The following is a 16,647-nucleotide window of genomic DNA, read 5'->3' as shown; positions in this document are numbered from 1 at the left end:
TGATTTCACACATATCACTGTGCATGACCTGCATGCTGACAAGACTCTAGCTAAATCTGTTATCATAGTAAGTCAGTAATCACTATGAGTATTTCTCCTAAGACACTGAATAAACCTTTTGTTTCAGAATTGATATCTTACTTGGCTTTGGTACTGACACGCCCTTAAAAAAGAAAAATCCTTTTAGGGTTTTTGACAGTGATACCTCATTCAGAAAATGGACAGATCCAAAGTACCTGTAAGCAACCTAGAATTATTAACACAAAAAATAGCTTGCTTAGCAGATCAGCATGTTAAATCATCACATGAATTGACATCTCTACACTGGCAAAACATTTTGATAGTCCTCGAAGGAACTTGGTCTTGCCTGCACAGATGTGACCAAGTGGTGTTGTCAGTTTGCTTCCAGATCACATTGCAATCCTAGAAAGACTCTGACACAGTCATCTCCATATTGTCTCGCATGGTAAGAAAGAGACAGCTTGGCTATGAGACACCAGATACAGACAGACTCTGGCACACTAACTTCTTAACCTTACACTGCTTCACTGTCCAAGGTAGTCATGCAGGTTACCCTATAACTTTACACAATATTCAGCTCCAGTATATGGCACCACTCTTTCATTTAATTCAACAGTATAGACATTGACATGTATCTCTCCTGGGTAAAAATTATAAAAATAAAAAATAAAAAATTATAAAGTTACAATCATTGCCTTTATCAGTTTTGCTGGAGGATTTTGACTTTAATTGAATTCTGGTGGAGGAGGTTTATTAGCAATCTGTAAAACATTCTTCAGTTTTGTGGATGCCCACAAGTAGTTGTGGGTATGAAGCCACAGGTATGGGTCCTAGCACACTACTATGCAAATACTGAATTTTGACTGCAAAACAGGTACCTAAACTTAAATACTATTCCAGGAATTTTTTGTGTGAAAACCGTTATCTGACTATATCTGTTTGCCTCTTGACCATCCTTTTAGTATTGGGATCAGTCTAAACTACGTGTACTTCATGGGTTTCTTTCCTCAGCCAGGGTAACTAAAACCAAACCTCTAATATTCCATCCAGCAGCATGAGAAGCACGCAAGAACCATCACAATTGTTGAATACAATCACAAGTTTAGAGAAGATAAAACCTAAGAACAAAGACAGCACAGCAGTAACAAATCCTGAATCCATGTTTTATACCATTTAAAAGCACAACTTGATCACAGGACCACAACAATGGGAGTTGTGTGTCTTCAAGCAGAAGAAAAAAAAGTGAGCAGCATAGCATTAGAACAGGCTGAGTGGACCAGAGCTGCAGCACACCTGGGTCACAACAAGATGTGCACAGCCAAAAGGTACCCCCTCTACCTGCTGCATCCACAGGTAGCACTGGCTCTACCTTGCTTTTGTCCTCAAGGTGCAAAGATACACTGTGGAACAATCCCGTTGTGCTAATCACAGCTCCTTGTAATATCATTGATACAAACAATCCATGTATAAAGGAGCTAGGGGAAAAAACACTTCTTCGGTTTAGGACATTTCACTCTCCCTCAAAAATGTTTCCTTAGTAAAGCACAAAATGAAAGGAAGCATACAACACAATCAAACCCCATGAATGTGACATCCAGTTTGGTTTTACCAATAAATCTTTTAACAGTAAATAAAGGGAGATGTGCCTTGTGACACATGCTAAAAACTTCCATCCCTCTGTATGAAACCTGAGAGCATGAGAGAAACATCCCTTTAAAAGGGAAAAAACAAGGATACCTGGTGAAACTGAGGACTGACAAAAAGGCAGATGGAAACCAAGTATGCCTGAAGACTAATGATCTCAAGTAGTATGGGGTCATCTAAGGGCTAATATGTAATCTCCTATACACCATTACAAATGCAGAATGGCTCTGCTGTTTCACTAAATTCTGCCTTCCCCTGGATTTATTAGGCAGGAGCACATGACAGGTTTAATTCTCCCAGTTAAAATCCCACTCTGTGCAATATGCATGAGCCTAGACCTGATCCACCATGGCTGCAACAGACTGGTGCATGAAATGGGCTGGCAGTGCTTTGTGCACACGCAGCCAACTTGCATGTAATGTGTTACTGTGAAGTCCAGCACTGTCACTATGGCACTTCAAAGACACAGAGCAACATCTACATGCATAACAGGCTACAGAAACTCATGTAGAAGTGAACCTGAATGCATACTGAGACATAAAACTGTACAGCAATTTGCACTCTAGGGTTTCAGACATACAGGGTTAAAAATAGCCTGAAGCAGCAGATCTACTCAACATAGCTTGTATTCCAGTGGAAACAGCTAAACCTCAAAATAAATAAATAAAAAACAGAGAGAGAGAGACTATGAGACCATCCAGGTACCAAAAAATCTGAGAAGACAGACACAACTTAAATACAAATTGTTCCTGTTGATGCACAAGTACACCAGTTGGGTTCGAAATTCCTTTCTATCAAAGGTTAAATTAAACTCAAGGCTACCCCACAACTGCAGGTATCACACAAATGTATTGAGTTGCTTTTCAGAGGTGGCTGTCCTGCAGAAATCTGAGACAGACCTGATACAGTGCAATATGATAACGTGGCAGCAAGCCAGCAAGCTAGAAATACTGTAAGTAAAATATATGCCCTTAATATGTTTATTGTCTAGACAGCTTCGGTGCAGCAAATTCAACTGAAATGAGTAGTCCAGGCCACCAGCAAATATAAATCAGTGCCATCAGACAAGTATATGGTTCTGCATTTATATTGCTGTGCACAATACGGTCTTTCAGTCCTTATCACAAATCATTTTAAGATGAAAAGTAAAATATTTTTTTTCAAAAGTGCCAACACATTAGTACTATTGCTGCTATTGACACTATTCATATTATATTATTAATACTTCTGCGAATAAAACTACTGCACTCTTGTTCACTTTTATACAGAGTATGAGAAACTGAGCAAGTTTTGCAGTCATTGTGGTGGGTTTTTTTGGACCATATGTTGTTGTTTGTGCCTACCCCTTGCAAGGCTACACAAGAATCAGAGAGCAGCAGATCTCTCTCTTAGACCCCATGGACTAAGCACTGTTAGAAATTATATTATACATCAAAGGGAAGAAGGGAAGGGTCTTTTCCTCCTGATCTCTCACAGACCAGCAGACACTCAGAAGCAAAGGGTACACTTCAAACAGACCATATTCCAACCTCCTCTAAAAACAACCTGTCAGATTCCAAAGGTATACTTGCATAACCTTATATTAGATCAACATCTTTTAATATGTTTTTATACTTCTTTATCCACTCAAAGGAAAAACAAAATAAAAGAAAATAAAAGAAAAAAGAAATGAGGCAGGATTATTAGAATTATAGGATAATCTAGGCCAGAAAAGACCTTCAAGATCATCAAGTCCAACCATCAACCTGGCCTACTGGGTATCATCACTAAATGCTAAGCACCACATCCACATGTCTCTTAACTACCTACAGGGACAGGGACTCCACCACTTCTCTGGGCAGTCCATTTCAATGCTTGACCATCCTCTTCATAGCAAAATTCTTCCTTATATCCAATCTAAACCTCCCCTGGTAGAACTTGAGACTGTTTCTTCCAATTAAGTACTATTTACTTCACTTTCATGCCAAAAATGTATAAAGATAAACCACGGAGAGCAGAGAGGACCATATTTGTCTAAGATGGTTGTTACAGACAGCTGGCATTTTTCAAAATGCCTGTGATTGCTGGGCAGCTTAAACAACATTATGGCAGTGACCCACGAGTCCATGAAGGCTGTCAGTGATTCAGACTTCTTCTGAAAGATTTTAGACACCATTTTCATTGCTCTCTTCAAAGGAGAGTATTTGTAAGGCATTAAATCAAGCACCCGCAGTAGGCCGGATTATGGCACAGAAAATTCCCTGTTCATGTCTGCCTGAACCCAGAGAATGCCAAGAACTGTTTGCAAAAAGAGGAAGTGTTCCCTGATACAAAAGATTTGTTACGGAGAGTTTTCTTGTAGAACAAAGACAAAAAATGCTCAATGCTCACATTTCCCCAGTAATTTCTTGAGAAGTACAGAAAAGTGCGACTTACGAGAGTGTTCTTGGAATCGATTGCAACTAGTTTAGATTTAGGTATTACCTTTTAACAGAAAAAAGCTGCACCAGTAGCAGTGTGGGTGGGGGCACAGACAGGTTGCTCATCAAAACACACACCAGTGTCCAGAGCAAATTCAAAGCAACAGTAAAGTCTTATCTACAGCAAAGGTCACAAAGGTCCCTTGTGGCTGAGTGAACCTTCCCTCTGCCTCAGTGTGTGCTGGTCAACTGACAACCACTGTTTTGTTTGTGAAAATTTATTACTCAAAGAAAGATGACAGTCTGTTGACAGTCTCTCCAAGAGACAGTGAAGTTGGGCGATAACCTTAAGAACAGAATTTGGTACAGATGCTTCTATAGCACATACTGGGGAACAGTTCAGAGTTACCTGAGCAAACGGAAAAAGTGCTAGGTCTAAAACCAGAGGGAGCAGAGCAGTAACAACCCAGTGGTGCAGCTGCAGCAAGCAGAGCTGACAGCTGTATGGTTCTCAAGATGAAGCCATTATCTTAATCAGAGATCAACCATTGTCTCAATCAGATAATGACAGGACAAGGGGGAGTTGTTTTAAACTAAAAGAGGGGAGGTTTAGACTAGAAGTTAGGAGGAAATTCTTCACTCAGAGGGTGGTGAGGCACTGGAATAGGTTGTCCAGAAAAGGTTGGAGATGCCTCATCGCTGGAGGTGTTTAAGGCCAGGCTGGATGGAGCTTTGGGCAACCTGGTGTGGTGGGAGGTGTCCCTGCCCATGGCAGAGGGTTGGAACTGGGTGATTCTTTGAGGTCCCTTCCAACCCAAACCATTCTATGATTCTGTGATCTCCACATAGATCAACACTGCGTGAGGACATAAGCCAAGATCACCATTAACTCAAGCCATAGAATATAAGAAATTCGTCTCAGGGGCCAGAAAAAGTACTATTTTTATTCTCAAGAATAGGCCTAAGTTAGATGAAATCAGATATAGGCTCCATGCCAATTCCATTTGTTTCTTCCTCAAAGGAAGAAAGGAAAAGCAATTCTGCCTAACAAAGAAAAGCAAATCTGCTTAACAAATGACTTGCAACACTACGGAAAAGGGGACTCAGGAAGTATGGTTACATACAACAATATGAAAGATCTAAAAAATGATTTGTAATGATATGACTAACTTACAGTTGGATTCTGTGGTATTCAAATGATCTTACATTAACTGTCTGGGACTGTGTGGTTGAACTATGTATAAAGAATCCTTTCATTGAATTCTGATGAAGTGAACTAAGAGCCATTTTCACAGGGTATCTAAGTGATTTCTAAACAATACATAGCAGATGGAGAAAAAGAAAAGGCTTGACAAAAAATGAGGGAAAGAGACAAGGATTTAGAAGGTCACCAGAACTGTTGCTCACCAGAAACCTTGCAACTTCAAGACTTTTTCTCTGAAAATGAAAGCAGTAAGTGCCACACAAAAGGACAATCAGAAGGAGAACCAGTTCTGCTGAAAGTTAGTTCTCAACGATTTGTTGGGTTTTCCAATGAAACATGAAATTGAGGCTCTCTATGAACCATGAAGCAGAAGTCTGAAGAGCTCTGCATTCATAAGCAAATGAAGTATATGTACAATGGGTCTATTAAGCAGAGAAGAAAAAAAAAAACTCTTAGGAATATGAGTTATGGCTTGACTGCACAAGGCAATGCCATTTAGAGATATTCAGCTTAATCAATAAACTCTGCTTGCTCTAAAGCAGGGTACATTAAATCTCTGAGCTCTCTCTGCTAAAAACAGCAATATCATTTCTACTATCTAAGCTAGTCTGGACTGTCCAGAGTAACAGCACATTGCTGGATAATTCACAAAGTTTTGTATGGACAATTCTGCACAAAACAATGAGTTGTCTCTCATGAGGCCCTGATGAAAAACCACATTAAGGACACAATAGGAACAGAGTGTTTGTACAGAAAATACTGAAAGTTCAGAATAAATATGCCAGCTGCATTATTAAAGTCAGTTTCTGTAAGGGATACAAGACTGAAAGGAAGAGAGTCAGTCAAATGTAAATACAATTCTCTTTGGGGGAGAGAGTACTTTCACAGATTTCATTCCCTTTCATTTTATTTTAATTGGATTTTCTTCAGATTAATGAAGTGGTTCTTTTAGTTACAAAAACGTTCTTCCTTGAGCACCTTTCTTAAAAAGTAATCCAGAAAACTTACACCTTGACTTTTGTTTTGCAACATTACTACTGGCTAAAATACCAGGAAACACATATATCCTGCATGGTTACATAAAGGCACTTACAGGGTTGTACACAAAAGACCATTATAACAGATGCATTAAGTCTAAAATTGCCCTGAATTGCCTTAAGGTGAAAGAGAAAATGAAATTATCTTAAAGATTATGGTAAATAAATATTCTTCCAAAGTTAAAGTCAGTCATGCTCTAACTTCTGAGTACCTAATTTTAGTAACTGAATTATTCATCTGGTTTGCCTCCTACCTTGTAAACTAATAACAGACAGTTCAGGCTTAAGTATAATGAATTAGAATAATGTACTTGTGTTATTATTTGTCTTGGATGATCACAAGATAATTGTCCAAATGCCTAAAATAGAAAAAATAATCTTATCTCTTAATTAAATCCAATTCCAAATAATTATCATAAATAATGCATATATATGGAAAAGTATCATTTCACACAATGTTTTAAAAGTAAGTCTGATTTCACCTTCAAAACCAGATTTTCTGTGTAAGTACTCTAGAACATAAAATCAAGTTTTAGTAGGAAATATTTTAAATAAATCAAACTGCAGTTACCACTATACGACTGGGAAGAAGTGTTTTGGGCAACTGCACATCCTTTGTGCAATAACAATAGTGTGCAAAGCCTCAGAAATGAAAGACTAATTAAAGACATGAAAGCGAATGCAAAATGAATTAAAAATCAGTAAAATATGCAAAGTCAACTTAATATATTCTATTGAAAATATATTTTTCCAGAGAAAATGAAAAGAATAAATCTCACCTTCTGAAGTTTAGAAACACTGAGCACCTCAAAAAACATCAGTTGAATAGGAGAAGGTGGAAATTATTACAAGAATGGTAGATATAGAACCAGCTGTGTGGCAGATGCTTATGAGAATCTAATGACAGATCCCCAAAGACATGACTTAAGACCACAAGAACAACCAAGAGAATCAACAGCCTATCTTTTAAGCAGAGACTAAGAGAAACCAGCCTCTTTAATCAAGCAGAATGAAGAAGATAGCAGAGAAAAGGTGAGATTATTTTTTTTAAAGCTGGGTGGATTTTTTTTTTTTAAGATGGATGAGCACAGGAAGGGAAGAAGTCCTATTTAACTTATTAGATCATGTGGGTACAAAAATACATAGGTTTAAATTATCCCAGAATAAATTTAGCCTGGGAGGGCTGGGAAAATTAATCATAAAAGCATTGTGGTTCCCAGGCAGCCCTCCAAAAGGAGAAGCAAGCAGAGAGTTGTCAGCTTTGGAGGCTGATCAGCTTCCCTCCAAAGAAGGATCTCACAGAATACAACATCAGAGTGCTGCTCTCTTCCAGGAGATCCCTTCCAACCCAGCAGTGCACAGCCAAGCCCTGGAAATCACTTGGGACATCTAAGCTGACAGCATCTAATTTTGTGTATCTGGAAACTAGCAGCTGGTAAAGGGTGGGGAGAAGCTCTTAACTGAAATTCACATCTGCCCTCTTATCTAGTAGCAACTGAGTTCATTGACCTGTGGGTCACTGAATGCATTCCTAATTTCTCCAGAAAAATTAGATAAAACAAAATAATTTTCTACTCATGATTTGGGAATACTACGGTGTTGTCAACAAAGCTTTATTTTAAAGCTCAGTCATGCATCTCAGATTCGCTAAATGTATGAGACTAAAACAAAAATGGATGGATATATTAAGTCAAAAATTGTTTTAGTGTAGTCTCCTAAAACAGAAGATCACTCTCTCAGTTGTGCATAATATGATGATCTGGCTTTTAGAGAATGATGATATGAACAAATTGCAGGCCTAGTACATTATTTAGCAGCCTAATATAGACAGATGAGTTTGTTCAGTCAGCTTGGCAGGGAATTTCAGTGTTGATGTAGTTGATTTTGTTGTGTTTGACTTGCACCCAGACATACCACAGGACTGCCTGACGTAGGTCAGGAAGCAAAATATTTTGTAACAGCTATTTGCTTGGTATAGTTGCATAAAACTATCAAAACTAAGATAAAGGTACTCAATCTGCAACTGATGGAAGGAATCATGTAATCAGCAACAGTCTGCAAAATACAGAACACCAACCTGAACAAACAAGCCACACCTGTGAGAAGAAGTCCTAATACTTTAAGCCACTCTAGTCCTCACCTATGTAAAAGGTGTATGGAAACTCCAGTGATAGCCAGTGGCACTTGGGGAAGACTGAAGACAACCTCTTCAGCATCATCTTTGAAGTGCTTTGGAGACTGTCCATCTCATCCCAAGACATAACCAGTAAAGCCTGTGGCCATTAAGACAAACCAAGCAGCATCAGATTTACAGTAACTTATACCTAATGCTTGGCATACATGTTATGGTTATTTATGTATGTAAATTTAGTATGACTGGTTATTACTTGAAACTCAGATATGTAGTTGTCACACTACTTGAGTAAAACATGGCTTGCTTGAAGTGTAGAGACTTGCCTGGTGTCCCAGAAAACTCCCATCAAAGTCATTTCCAATCCCCTATTAATGAGAGTTGCAATACTTAATATCTAGCCCAAAATCAGTCCTAGAAACAAAGCCTACAATCCTTGTTAGAAAGGACATGGAGTTGCCACAACACTGATGTAGCTGAAAGGTTGTCTGTTTTTCATATTTTATTACCAAACTAGTTATCTAAGATATTTTTGAAAGGACAGTAATGAGGATAGGCAAGGAGGAGATAAAGGCATCTACAAGTTCCTTACTCGCCATTAGCACCAGCTGGTAGGGACATATGGGTACATTGCATAATGTGGTTTCAAACACAAACTGTGCAGTCCCTCATCATCATCCACACTTGATTCAGATCAGCATGTAGCAACCCCTGGCATTTTGTGGGAGAAGTTACTTAGGTGTTCAGTCGGGGGAAAAAAAAAAAAAAAAGAGAGAGAGAGAGAAAAACATTTGAGATTGACATCATTGGTCAATCAAAAAGGCAGGTCAGCTTCACAGTGAAGATCATGACAGAAGATTGTGTGTCAGGGTTGCAAACGGTTAGAAAGTAAGGATAGACAGCTTACGCTTGATGCTTAGGAAAAGAGAGGAACCAATAAAAGCATAGAGTAGGGCAGCATTACCCTACTGGCACGTCAGGAAAATCATATGCACAACAGAAACTGGGTCAGTATCAGCAGGGAAGGACAGTGACTACTGAAAGGCACAGAGAAGGATGCTGTAACCTTTAAGATCCAGGACAGACAGCAAATCCATTTTCTGCAAAAAAAAAATAAAGTCAGAGGCAGCAATAAAGCAGAGCAGAAAGGTTGGGAAATATTCCCATCCTGTCCATAAAGGTCCAAATGCAGGACTTGTTCCCCTATCTAGATGGTGTTTACTGACTCACATATGCTCAATATCAGAAGCACGCTAGGTCTAGGCTACAGACCCAGTCCACACCCCTTGTCCCAGGTCTTCTCTGCACTGCATTTCACAGTCCTGTGGTCTTAACAGGTCTGGGAGAAATTTGATGGGAGGGGAAGGCTCTTTTTAGGTCAAAAGGCCTTAAATAATGACAGTTAAGTTGCATGAAAATAATACTTTTATAGCATAAAGTTACTATCACAGACATAATGCTGCATGCCTCCACAACTGCTGTCAAGGAGAAAGGCAGGCAAATATGAAAATGTAGGTAACTTGCAGGTGGACTCATTTCTTCAAGGAAATTATATATTGCACACAAGCAAATTTTCCTGCAAAGTAAAGGAAACTTTGGAAACAGACTCAATAGTGAGAACAGCCCCAACAAGTGCTTCTCATCTACCTGACACACAGTGTTGTTCAGACCGATATATCCTCCTGAGGTGTCTGTTGCAAGGCTGAATTTATTTCCAGTTACTGACATTAATCAAAAGTAAACAACTGCCTTCCTTCTCTCCTGGTCCTCCAAACTGAATTCTGCACAAAAGCAACAAGAAGAGGCTCTTAAGATCATGACATACTTCTCTAAGTATGGATAGAGTCTGACAGACATGACCAAAAGTATTTTCAACTCTATGCCATTTGTTGGCCAAAATTGAAGACAAATGGCATGGCATTTTCTGCCTATGACTAGTATGCTTTTAAGTCGGGAATTTATCTATATTTGTGTCTCCTGTGTAAGCAGGAGGACTTGACTCTAAACTGGGGCACAATATGCTGAAAATTTACATCTGGGAATGCCAAACGTTGCAGAAGCAAGGAGATTAACACAGAGGCTTGGCTAAATACAGGATGCCAAGATGGTGGGGAGAAAATCTTTACACATCTGAGAATAGTTAACTCCTTTGCTGATGCTGCAAATCGTTATGAAAGCATGGAAATGTAGCATGTTTAGCCGGTGCCACTCACGACAGCAACTGTTGTTGAAATATATTCTTAGGAGAGCTCTGCCAATATTTGGCATGCCCATGATTTGCCATCACTTCCTTATCTTCTGTTGCTTCACAACATGCCCAATTCAAGATATTATTTTGTAAACAGGTATTTCTAGGCTGTTTTTCTTAATTAAAAAATTTAGAAAGGCAAATGACTGAAATGAACATGGACATTTCAGCATCTGAAACAGAAATAGCATTATTCAAAGAGCTATATTAAGCAACAGGGATAACATAAGTATCTTCATACATCCATGAGTGTTTGCAGAGTAGTTTGAACTACTTGATTAAACAGCACCCTATTAGTGAAAATTATGATTAATGAGATGCTTATAACAACAAATCTCATTCTGCAAGTACTGCACGAGAAACAAAGAAGTAAAAGAGAAGTATATTTAAGAATGGAGCTACTAAATCACAAATTAAGAAATGAAGTTCCACTGATTTGGAAGATTTTTATATTATAAAATTTAGAATGAGAAGAAAAAAATAACGTGTACCTTGTTCTTTTTTTTTTTTTTTTTTTTTTTTTTTTTTTTTAAGAATACTTTGGGATCCTATTTTTATTCCTTTTAATCAAGGTAGTATTTTACAACATAGTGAGAGAGATGCCAGAGAACAAGACAAAGGGTGATAAGCAGGACCCCCCAGGATCAATACCTTCAGTCGTGTCTGAGCAATTCTTTTTAATCCATTATCCTCCATAAAGCAGGCTGGTGCCTTTTCTATCCAGCTATAATACAAATGCATTAAAGAAAGAGGAGACATGGTCCTTCTCATTTATTATTTATAAGACAGAGCATGCACAACTTGTCTGACATCATCCCTGTCATAGCTAATGAGAAATTGAAATAAATCAGTTTTTGTGGCATCTCAGCAGAGATGAAAATGCCCTTTCAGGTCTAATAATCCATTTTTCTGCAGTAAGGTAGTGCTCTCTAACATATGCAACCAAACAATTTATTGTATATAATTCTCTATGTCCCAGAGTGATGAGTTTTCAACTCTACCACTGCTGTTTGGGAGAAATCTCTAAGTGTAGATACACGTAAGTTGTATAAAATTTAACAACCAATATGATTTAAAGAGATTTAAAGTCTCAGTGCTGACAGAAGTAGCCAAAGCAAACTGTAAAGCACTTTTAATTTCTTCAGCTCTTAAATCTAATTTGCTCTGATGTATCTGCACTGTGGTAGGCTGAGATACTCCATGGCATAGGACTGCTGGGGTAATATAAGCCTATACCAGGATCCAGGTTTCCAATGCCAGTCTATATGAATATAAAGGTTATGAGGTCAAAATTACTTGTTAGTGCCTGGAAAGAGAGTCCACATAATTCTGCTGTGAAGAGAGCACCCTACAGTGCGCAGCCTGTTATGTCTCTTGCCCATGGACTGCTCTAGACAGAGACCATGGCTCAACACATTTGTGCTGCTCCCAATTCAGCCATGAGCTTGGCTGTACCAGCGAACACAAAGGAGGCAGAATTTTCTTTCCTGGCTCTTTTATTGGGCAGCACAGATATGGTTAGTGCTTCCAAATTCACCCTTGGGGAGTAGGAAAAATGTGAGATGCTGCTGGAGGACTGGGGAAAGAAAGGGACATTTCTGTTACAGAAAAACTAATGAGAGTAGATCAGAAGAGGTAATTCATATAGCAACTGGCCTGGGAGGAAGCAAAAAGAGCTATATCAAGGGAGAAATGCAAGAAGGAAGGGAAAGATTTACATGGGGTGGTTTATGGAGCAAGCACAGGTTGCATAAGCAAGCATTGAGAGCAGTGGGCTGCAAATCCCCTTCTATCCCCATGGGTTTTAGACATCTCCTGACATTTGCAATTTATTTCATAGTGTGAATGATCTTATGGAACAGGACTCATCGACAGCTGGTGCCTTCTTATAAAACACATCAGACCTCTCTGAACCTGCTGTCATGTTCCTGAGGATCTCAGCTTACACTGGTGAAAACCTGAGAGTGATTTTGCTGTTAGTGCTGCAAAGCTTCAGCATGTACCATACACAACTAGCAAAGAGACAGCTGGATCTATTAGCCTGACCTAAAACAATTCTGTGAGGTACAAGATGCTTCAGTGAAGCTTCCACTAAAACTGGTAATTTGAATATTAATGTTATTATTTCCTTCTTTGTGGAAGCCCAGAAGTAAAGCTCAGACCTTAGCAATTTTCTGCCATCTGTGTCACCTCAGACAGGTGGGGAGTATGATATGCAACCACATATAACATTCTCCTGTAAGGAAAAAGAAGCCAAACACTACAGCTGAGAGGAGCCTGGGCATATTCATGCCCTCCTGGGGAAGTTACCAGAAGAGCTCACAACACCTGCCCCATCATGTCCTGAGTATAATCATCACCCATCAGATGATGCGCTATTGTGGACAATTTCTAAAGGTCAGTTTAGAGAAAACACCTAGGCCTCATTTATTTCTAGTCTGACCTTCATGGTTTCATGTTTGTTTGTTTGTTTTTATGTGTATGAACATATTTAGGTCTTCACAGGCAGTGTGAAACCTTCCTCACACAGCTGTTTTACCTCCATCAAAACAAAAGAGATACTGGGCAAAAATTCCAAACTGTGACCACTGAGATGGCCAAAAGGAAGAAAAATGTTAATAAACTAAACCACCTCATTTAGAGATTTAGTTCAAGGCTGGTAAAATGCATATGTACCCATTAAGTACACACTGATAAGAAAAATCTGAATACAATATACAGAGAAGAGCTACTGTACCAAATTAATATTCAATTTATATTTCTTAGCTGGGGCAGAAATCATAGCTGAATAGTTGTGCATATAACAAAAAAAAATATCACTGAACTAATGAACACTTATTTCTAAAAAAATAAATCTTCTAAAAGATCAAATGCTTCAAAATCCAACATGTTTTCCTCATATTTTAATTCATTGCGTTATCCCAAGGATTCATGCAAACTGGGTAGCATGACACTTACTGTTGAACTCTTCAAGAAAATGCTCTTTTGGATTACAAGAAATGACTCTTCCACATACTTTAACAAAAAATCTAATGTAGTATTTTAGAAGCAGAGTTTTTGAGAGTAGGTCCAAACAGATCCCAAACACTGTGAGCACAAGGACCACTGGCTAATTTTTGGCATGCTGTCTATCAATTTGCTGGGAAGTGCCCCCATGCTTTACAGGGAGCCGTAGGCAAGCATGCTCTTAACTTGGGCACTTACATCCTTCATATTATTTTTGTATGAAACTTGGCCTGTTGCCTTGGAGTCCACAAAAAAAAAAAAAAAAAAAAAAAAAAAAAAAAAAAAAAAAGTCTGAGAAACAGGAGCACAATAAAGAAAGAGGGACAGAAAGAAAAGGTTCTCCAGTTGGTCCCAAAAATACCAAATCCACCCCAGTGTAATTCTGCTGAAAACAATGGAAGTACACAGGAGCTGAACTTTTCCCACTGCCTTCACACAACAGTAAGCAGCCTATAAAACAATCTTATCTAATTGAATTATGTCATGGTCCTGCACATTTTCTGTATGGGAACAGAAATTCTCTATATGAGGCTGGGTTTTTGCATTCTGTTATATATTCATATAACCCCAACGTGACAAAGCAAATGATTGCTCTCTTAATCTTTGGAAATTCTGCTTCTAACTAGAGATGTTACATGGTGTTGGTGACAATCTTTACACAGGAGAGGAAGGGATGAGAGTGAACACTGACAATGCCACAGCCTCACCATTCACATTCCCAGCTGGAACAATCCTCAGGTAATGGTATTTTGTTGTAAGCTAATTGAGGGCTAAATTGGGCCTCATATAATTCAGTTTTTGATAGCAAGCAATAAGAAGTTGTTTTGCAAATGACCAGTGACAGTCACAATACCTCTGTAATACCTCTGAAAACATGAGGTGCAGATAACCCCAAAAGCGTGATAGGTTTCCCAGTATATGGGAGGCTCTGTCTGACATTCCCAGTGGGACAGGGTCATGAGTGTGTTATTACTTGCCAGCACCAGCACCAGGAGCTGTGGTTCAGCTAGGTCCCAGAAGAGATGCACAGAAGACTCCTCCTTGAATCATCTACTCGTCCTCCATAACACGCCACCAAGGTTGCTCATCACATCTACCCTGCTGTTACCTCCCCTGCTACTGGCATGAGATCTCCAGCAGTTTCTGCAGCAGCTGGTTAGGTACCGAGCTGCAACTGCAGAGGCCATCAAATAGATGATAACCTTTGTTTCAGAACAAATCACTGTGGCCCTACACAGTGCTTAGACAGATGAAAGCAAAACTGATATTCTTGTAAAAGGACAAAGGAAATACTCATTACTTAGTTTTAGCTACATGCATAGTTTTAGCCACAATAAAGAAATGTTGCCTGGTTACTGAACAATTTGCTGAGAAACACAGTGCAATAAACTTGCTCATAGCTCTGCTTTTTGACTTGGTTTTAAAGCTGTACTAGATCGTCCCAGCAGATGCAGAACAAAAGGCATTAAATCATCTGCCAGAGAGCAAGACACTGGATTTCCATAAGCACAAGTGTTTACATTTAAAAATCCATACATATTCTTAAACCAGAAATAAAACAAAAGATAGGAAAACATTCATTCCTTTGAGTAATAAATCATACTTGGCACTCTCTTAGCAAGAGCTACATTAAGACCCAGCCTACCAAAGGTAACACACAAAGCAGCTGGAATTTCATAAGCTTTCTACAACTGCATACGTAATGAAAATTAAGAATACAGCACTTGGCATGAAGTAAGCTTGTATAACAAATAATTGTAGAATTTTTGGAAATCAGGTCAGGCACTGTGACATGAGAAAAATGTATTGTGTAGCCCCGTGCTTGAAGGCGATGCTGCTATTCAGGGAGGCCTGTGTCCAGGGAGGGGGGTACTGCAGCATGCTGCTGGCACGCCTAGAGGGAAGCCCAGGAGAGCCACCCGGCAAGGAGAGCAGCTCATGTGCAGAGTCCTGGGCTTCATCCACCCTGCCAGTGCACTGCAGCTTGTCAGTCACCCCAAAACCCTGTCGAGACAGAGGGTGCCGTTATTAGGCTCGATACGCTGCTAAATGTGACACAGCCAATGCTTTCATCAACTGTGAGCACTAAAAGCATCAGGATACCCGTGAAACACCTCCCAGAGCATCAGGATACCCGTGAAACACCTCACAGGGCATCAGCATACCCGTAAACATCTCCCCAAAAAACTGCAGTGGCCATGGGATCTGAGATCGAGCGCGTACTTACAGCATCGGCCGAGACAAAGCTCTGCACGTAACTATTCCTTCATAAACTGCTTCCACATGCTCGTCTGCTCATTGTGCCATTTCTTCCACTGGTTGCTTGTGTTTGACAGCATCTGGAATGCAAGACGATCTTTTTCCCCTCTCTTTTGCAAAATCAGCAAGCTGCGGAGGGATGCGTGACCACTGCTGCAGCCTCAATGTATCCGAGCAGCCCAATGCAGCAGAGGCTCTAGCTCCCCCTTCCCAGCCCTGGGTTATTCTTTCTTTCCTTTTTTTTTTTTTTTTTTTTTTTTTTTTTTTTTTTTTTTTTTAAAGAGATACGGTCCTGACTGATCTCAGGTTTCAGCAGCACAATACAAACTGCAGGCATGAAGTAGTCATAGAATAAAGGAGGATACCAAGGCAGAAGGACGAGGAAACATGTTTTTGAAGAAAGGCAACACGAGGCATAAGTTGTAATTGAAGTAAATATCTCCTGTAACAGATCTGATTTGGGATTTTGTTGTTTTGTTTAATTCAAATCTACTTCCTGCTATTTCAACACACTATTTCTCCACTTTTTGCATTTCTTTCAGCTTATACAGGAGAAATAACAGATTTTATATCTATTTCATGTTTGAGCTATCCTGCTGTGTCAGAGAATGTTTACATTTATAATGGTCACAATTTGAAGAAGTTCCCTCTGAAAACCTCTGTCTGTGGAGCAGCTTTATAAATACCCCTGCTGTTCT

The 16,647-nt window shown here is 39.3% G+C and overlaps 1 protein-coding gene across 2 annotated transcripts in view; it reads right to left on the bottom strand.

The window, feature by feature from the left end:
• SACS (sacsin molecular chaperone) overlaps window positions 1-16,176 on the bottom strand; it is a 59,253-nt gene extending 43,077 nt beyond the window's left edge. For both annotated transcript variants that reach the window (XM_072032673.1, XM_027469215.3), the window contains exon 1: window positions 15,918-16,176. The gene's annotated coding sequence lies outside the window, so the exon portion shown is untranslated. The remainder of the gene's footprint in view (window positions 1-15,917) is intronic.
• Window positions 16,177-16,647: the final 471 nt, after the last annotated feature.

This window comes from Anas platyrhynchos, chromosome 1 (genome assembly GCF_047663525.1).
Source record: "Anas platyrhynchos isolate ZD024472 breed Pekin duck chromosome 1, IASCAAS_PekinDuck_T2T, whole genome shotgun sequence".
Classification (NCBI taxonomy): domain Eukaryota; kingdom Metazoa; phylum Chordata; class Aves; order Anseriformes; family Anatidae; genus Anas; species Anas platyrhynchos.
The sequence above is the reverse complement of the archived record's forward strand: the minus strand, read 5'-3'. Positions and strand labels throughout refer to the sequence as shown.